This window comes from Jatropha curcas, chromosome 3, assembly GCF_041381405.1.
Source record: "Jatropha curcas cultivar XTBG-Jc1 chromosome 3, XTBG_Jcur_1.0, whole genome shotgun sequence".
Taxonomy (NCBI): domain Eukaryota; kingdom Viridiplantae; phylum Streptophyta; class Magnoliopsida; order Malpighiales; family Euphorbiaceae; genus Jatropha; species Jatropha curcas.
In genome coordinates this window covers 17,590,801-17,597,587 of record NC_143153.1, presented here as the reverse complement: position 1 = coordinate 17,597,587, position 6,787 = coordinate 17,590,801, and positions in this window count along the sequence as shown.

Below are 6,787 nucleotides of genomic sequence, written 5' to 3'. Positions count from 1 at the left end.
GCCTCACGCAATCTGCATTCATGGTCGACCAGTAATAACCCAAGTTCATAATTTTTCGAGCCAAGGCTATCCCGTGCATGTGCGGACCGGACTCCCCATTATGCAATGAATCCATGATGGCTTGAGCTTCCCCCTCATCAACGCACCTTAGGTGCAGGCCATTCCAACTTTTCCTATACAGAACTCCCCCAGTAAGGAAATATCCAGATGCCAACTGTCTCAATGTCCATTGATCAGTCTTGGTGGATCCCTCCGGGTAGGCTTCATTCTGAAGATAATTCTGTATATCCCAATACCAAGGCTTGTCATCTACCAAATGCATGACGTGTGCTGGCTGTTTCTGTAGCCGTACTGTCAGAGGTCGAATGACTTGGTCTCCCCCTACATTAACCATGGAGGCCAAGGTAGCTAGGGCATCTGCAAACTGATTTTTGGCGCGCGGCAGGTAGTGGAAAGATAGTTCCTTAAACTGTTGGGCCAATTCATCCAAACGTTGTAGGTAAGGAACCAAACGCTCTTCCCTAATTTTCCATTTTCTCAAGGCTTGGGAGACTATTAAATTGGAATCCCCGAAAACCTTGAGGACTTTTATTTCCTTTTCCAGGGCCACTTCTAACCCCTTGATGCAAGCTTCATACTCGGCTTCATTGTTGGTATAGTCGAAATCCAATTTGACTGCGATTGGGATGTATTCTCCACAAGGAGTTTTGAATATGACTCCAACCCCGTTTCCATGGTAGTTTGAAGCTCCATCAAAGTACATTTCCCAGACTTCACTTTCCAAGCTCAATAAGTCTTCGTCAGGAAATTCTACTTCTGGCATTTGGTCTTCGACCGGTAATTCTGCTAATTGGTCAGCCAAGGCTCCACCTTTCACTGCCTTCCGTTGTACAAATTTTAAATCATAAGCTGCTAGCACTGATACCCACTTAGCCATCTTACAGTCAAGAACCGGCCTCTCCATAAGAAATTTCAAGGGGTTCGATTCAGAAATGACATAGGTTGTGTAAGACGAAAGGTAGTGCTGCAGCTTTGTACAGGCCCAAACTAGAGCCAAACACAACTTCTCTATCTTGTTGTATTTTAGCTCGTATTCTAGCATCCTTTTGCTTAAGTAATACACGGCATTTTCTATCCTTGTATCTTCTGCTTGTTGAGCTAGCATTGCACCCATCGCTTCTTCCATCACTGATAGGTATAATAATAAAGGCTTTCCTAGCCTTGGTGGCTGTAAAACTGGTGGGGATAGCAGATATTGCTTGACTTGGTCGAAAGCTTTCTGGCAATCCTCATTCCATTTAACCGCTACTCCTTTCCTGAGTAATTTGAAGATCGGACCACAAGTATCGGCCAACTGATTGATGAACCGGCTGATGTACTGTAGCCTTCCCAGGAAACCCCGAACTTCTTTTTCCGTCCTCGGTGCTGGCATTTCCAAAACGTCCGGGGGTCGGCGGCTCGGGCCGCCGGGGTTCGGTGGCACGGGCCGCCGGTGGCCGGCGGCTGGGCCACCAGAAGCCAGCGGCTGGACCGCCGTGCTTGGTGGTTTTACTAATTCTCACTCCGGAGGCTTTTCCGGGAGCTCCGGACCTCCGAAAAATATTTCGGGACCAGTTCCGCGATCCTCGCGACGTCCCGGACGTTTCAAGTACCATATTGGCATACTTTCAGTAAACTTTCAAAATGGCCTTCGGTCCGGCCGGACTGGTTGCAGTCCGGGAAAACTGGCTCTTCGAGCCTCAAAATTTGAGTGTTCACAAATATGGGATGATACAGTGTGTTCCCAGAGTTCATAACTTCGAGAGCGGTCTGATAACATCACATCTGTTGACCAATTTGGCTGACCGTTGGTGAAATCGAAACACCAGGTATATAGATGAAGGAATGATGCAAGACACCATGACACCCGCATATGCCAACTGGTTCTTTACCCCATAATGATATCATGCTCTTGTGAGGATTGGCCTCTGCTGATGGGCCCCACTGGAATAAATTGTTGTTTATTTGTTTTTTTTTTTTTTTTTTTTTTGTACTCAGGCCATGAGCTTTTCATTTGAATGTATCTGTTCTCCTTTTAGTTAATGATCCCGATGATCCTGTCTTTGTTAATTCCTGTTTCCTGCAGACATGAATCAACAACATACAATAAACTTTTTCCTTCGGAATTATTTGTTGTGTTAGTTATTTGGGCCTCCTGCCCTTGGGTTAACAAATGAAAGCTCATAAAAAAAAATTATTCCATAAAGATAAAAGCTTACCTTGAGAAATAACAAAGAATGGGGCGACTATTTTATTACCTGTAAAACTCAAACAAAAAAGACAAATGTAACTCCTTTATGTATGCATGAACCTATGCAAATGCTAAGGCTTATTCCTGGTTTTATATTGATCTTTCCAGGGAAATTACTGAGAAAATGGTGCTCGTCCCTCTGATCAACGTCTTAAAAGAGTTCATTCATTTTTTAGGCAGGGCCAACAGCCGCAACATTTTAGATCAAATGAGTCAATCTTTGATCAAATAAGCAGAGAGGAAGGTCTTGCATTCTTCGACCATAACCCCGGAACAGAAAGAAAAATTTTGAAATTCAAATCTTTTATTAATCTTACTTCTTTTCAACATTATACAGAAGTAAAGAAAGTTTATTCTAATACAATGGTCATTTGCTCTGGCTACTCGATTTCCTATTCTCCTTCAAGTCGGGTTGATGGCGTTGAGCAACCAATCACACATTTATCACGAACGCATGGCATGAATTCTGCATTTAAACTAAGCACCACGCATTGATCCCGAAAAATTTTGTTTTATTATCGTTCTTATTCATGCTCTAACTTTTGCCTAGGCCGCCCTTTCGGGTTTTCAACCTAGCGAGCTTAATTTTTGCCTAAGCCGCCATTTCGGGTTTTCAACTTAGCTTTTTTTTTTTTTTTTTTTTTTTTTTTAATCGAAGTCATCATCTCAGGCATAAAATCTCTTCATTTGATCCTGATTGACAATTCGTTTGACAGGCTCTCCTTCTATGGTGACCAATTCAGCGGCGCCTTTTGCTAGTAACTTGTGAACTCTGAACGGGCCATGCCAGTTGGGCTTAAATTTCCCACCAGGATGATTCTGGGCTTCGTGATCCAATAATTTGATCAAAACCAAATCTCCGTTCTTTAATGCCCTTGGATGTACTCGTTTATTGTAGAAACGAGCAATTCTTCTTTTCCTCATCTGATCCTGGAATCAAGGATTCAGTCTTTTTCCGTCTAAGAGCGCCAAATCTTCATATCTTTTCTTGACCCATTCCTCTTCGGTCAGACCAGCTTCTACCAAAACCCTGAGAGACTTCTTTTCGAGCTCTATCGGTAACACTGCCTCCATTCCGTTTACAAGTTCGAAAAGAGAAGCTCCGTTTACTGATTTGAATGTAGTGCGATGCCCCCAGAGCGCGAAAGGAAGTTTCTCAGCGCAGCTTCTGTACCTTTCACACATCTTTGACAGGATTCTTTTGATCTCCTTATTCGCAGCTTCTACTACGCCATTAGCCTGAGGGCGATAAGGAGAAGAATGGTGATGCTCAACCTTATATCTATAAAGCAATTGACCAACATCTGCTTGAAAATGAGAACCATTATCTGTAACTATGTGATGGGGAACACCATAGCAACAGAAAATGTTCTGTTCAACGAATCTAGCCACATGTTTGGCGGTTAAGGTTTTGTAAGATTGAGCCTCAATCCATCTAGAGAAGTAGTCAACTGCAACCAATATATACTGATGGCCATTCGATGCTGCTGGTGAGATTTTGCTGATTACGTCTATACCCCATGCAGAAAAAGGCCAGGAAGGAGTTGTCGGATAGAGTTCAACAGCAGGTAAATGGCTTTTATTGTCATGATATTGGCAAGCTTTGCAATGACGCACATACTGAACACAGTCACCTTCCATCTGCATCCAGAAATATCCTTGCCTCATGATTTTTCTTGCTAGGCTCATGCTGCTTAGGTGAGTACCGCAGACTCCTTCATGCACCTTCCTCATTATGTCTTCTCCTTGTTTCTTGCTCACGCATCTTAGCAACATCCCATCCCAAGTTTTTCTATAGAGTTCACCATCGGCTAGAACATAATTCAAAGCCATTTTTCTGAGAACTGCGTGGTCTTCTTTTGTCGCATCATCAGAAAAAGTACCGTCTTTCATATATCTCAGAATATCCATAAACCAAGGTTCTTCCTCTGACTCTACCTGGTTCACAAAATGTCGATGCTAAGTTGTCCAAGGCATCTGGAATTCTGTTATAGGTTCTTCCTATATAAGTGAAAGTGATCTTGTCGAATAGTGCTGCCTTTTTCAACAAGTACTCGACATAGGGTTTCAGCCTTTCTTCCTCTACCTTCCATCTCTCGTTAGCATGTTCAATAACCAATAAGGAATCTCCTATTACCTCGACCTCCTTAGCACCGGATGCAAGTAGAGCTTCCATTCCCATGATGCATGCTTCATATTCCGCCATGTTATTAGTGACCGGGAACAACAGTCTTTTGCACATCGTGGTGACCTCGCCATTAGGTGCTTCAATTACAATACCAGCTCCGGCTCCGTTTCTGTTGGCTGACCCATCAAAATACAATCTCCAAGCCCCTGTTTCGATACATACTAAGTGCTCATCTGGAAATTCCAATTCCCAAGGTTCATCACTTGCAATTGGATTTTCTGCCAGGAATTCTGCTACAGCTCGACCTTTGACCGTTTTCTTCGTTATAAACTCTGCATCCACGCTAGACATTTGAATCAACCATTTAGAACCGTCCCTCTAGAGTAGGCGTTCTCTGCAGATACTTCAGAGGATCAATTTTGGAGACAAAAGTGACCTTGAAGGAATCAAAGTAAGGTCTTAACTTCTTTATTGACCACACTACTGCCATGCATGTTTTTTTCCACCAAGTTATAATTCTCCTCTACGGGTAGTAGTTTCTTGCTAATATAATAAATGGCCTTTTCTACTCCAGCGGCATCCGGCTGTACCAACATTGCTCCAACTCCTGCATCTTCTACAGATAGATACAAGATTAGAGGTTCTCCTGATCTTGGTGAACTGAGCACCGGTGGATTCATCAAGTATTTCTTTATATGGTCAAAGGCCTTCTGACAGTCCTCGTTCCACTTGACTGGCTGATTCTTCTTCAGTAGCTTAAAAATTGGAGCACATGTGATGGATAACCTCGAAATGAACCTGCTGATGGACTAAATTTTACCCAAGAAGCTTCTCACCTGACGTTCTGTCCTTGGCAGTTCCATATCCTGGATGGCTTTTATTTTGTCGGGGTTAACCTCAATCCCATTAGGTCCTACAACGAAACCTAACAACTTCCCCTTCGTTACTCCGAATACGCACTTCTTGGGATTGAGTCTCAAGTTATACTGCTTGACCCGTGCGAAGAACTTTTCCAACATCTCTGTGTGTTCTTCCTGTGTTTTTGTCATGATCACCATGTCATCCACATATACTTCTAGCCCTTTATGGATCATATCATGAAATAACATTGTAGCCATTCTCTGGTATGTTGCCCCGGCGTTCTTCAATCCAAATGGCATTACTCTATAGCAAAACGTTCCGAAATCCGTGGTGAAGGCCGTCTTGTGCTTGTCCACTAAAGCCATCAGTATTTGGTTGTATCCGGAGAATCCGTCCATGATAGAGTAACATCCCATTCCGGCAGCACTGTTAATCAAAACATCTATGTGCGGAAGTGGAAAGTCATCTTTAGGTGAGGCCTTATTCAAGTCCCTGTAATCAACACAGACCCTTATCCTCCCATCTTTCTTCAGTACCGGGACTATATTCGCTAACCATTCCGGATAATGAACTACTTCTAAGAATCCTGCGTCCAACTGCTTCTGGACTTCAGCTTTAATTTTATCTTGCCACTCTGGTCTGACCCTTCTCCTTTTCTGCTTTACTGGCTTAACACTCGGATCAGTAGGAATGAAGTGTTCTGCTATTGATCTGTCGATTCCTGGCATGTCCGCATAGCTCCAGGCAAATACCTCTGAATTTCTTTTGATACATTCTTGAAGATCCTGTCTGAGCTCAGGTTTAAAGTCTGATCCGATTTCGATTATTTTAGGATCTTCAGTGGTGCTTAAATTAAATGCAAAATGATGCAATGCATTTATGTCAAATATGCGAGTGGTATAATCAATGCCATGAACGTGACAATCAGGAAAACAAGAAAACAAATAGTCAAAGTTTACTTCCATTGATTGAAATAAAAGAGGAAAACCATCCATAGTGTTCTCAAAATAAGGATCAGAAAAACAAAATACAGGATTAATTGACTGTTCAATACATTCATTACAAGTATCCCTTATCGCCTGGATTACTTCATCGGCATTCGCAACTTCTTCTCCTTCCTCCGGGGTAGCTTCTATCTTCTCTTCAGCTAGCTTCATCTTCAACACCTTCCTCTCTGCCTCTTCGGCATCTTCAGCAGCTAGAATCGACTGGAGGATCCGTGCCTTGGCCTTCTGCTCTTGCACCAGCTTGGAAGCTTCATCCCCAATCTCCAGAAAGTCTTCAAACTCAGATATCCGCTTTGACCGCTCAGATTCGGTGCTTGCTTCTGTCATACACACCATAAATTCAGTTCCATCCACCAACTGCTCCAAGGAAGGTTCGGGCGACTTGACTAGCTTCTCCTCATAATCGGTCATGAATATCTCCAAGCCGGGGTAGGTCTTCCCCCTACTCTGAAATTCTCCTTCGGCTTGTGGAACAAAGAAGATATGATTCACATTCGACCC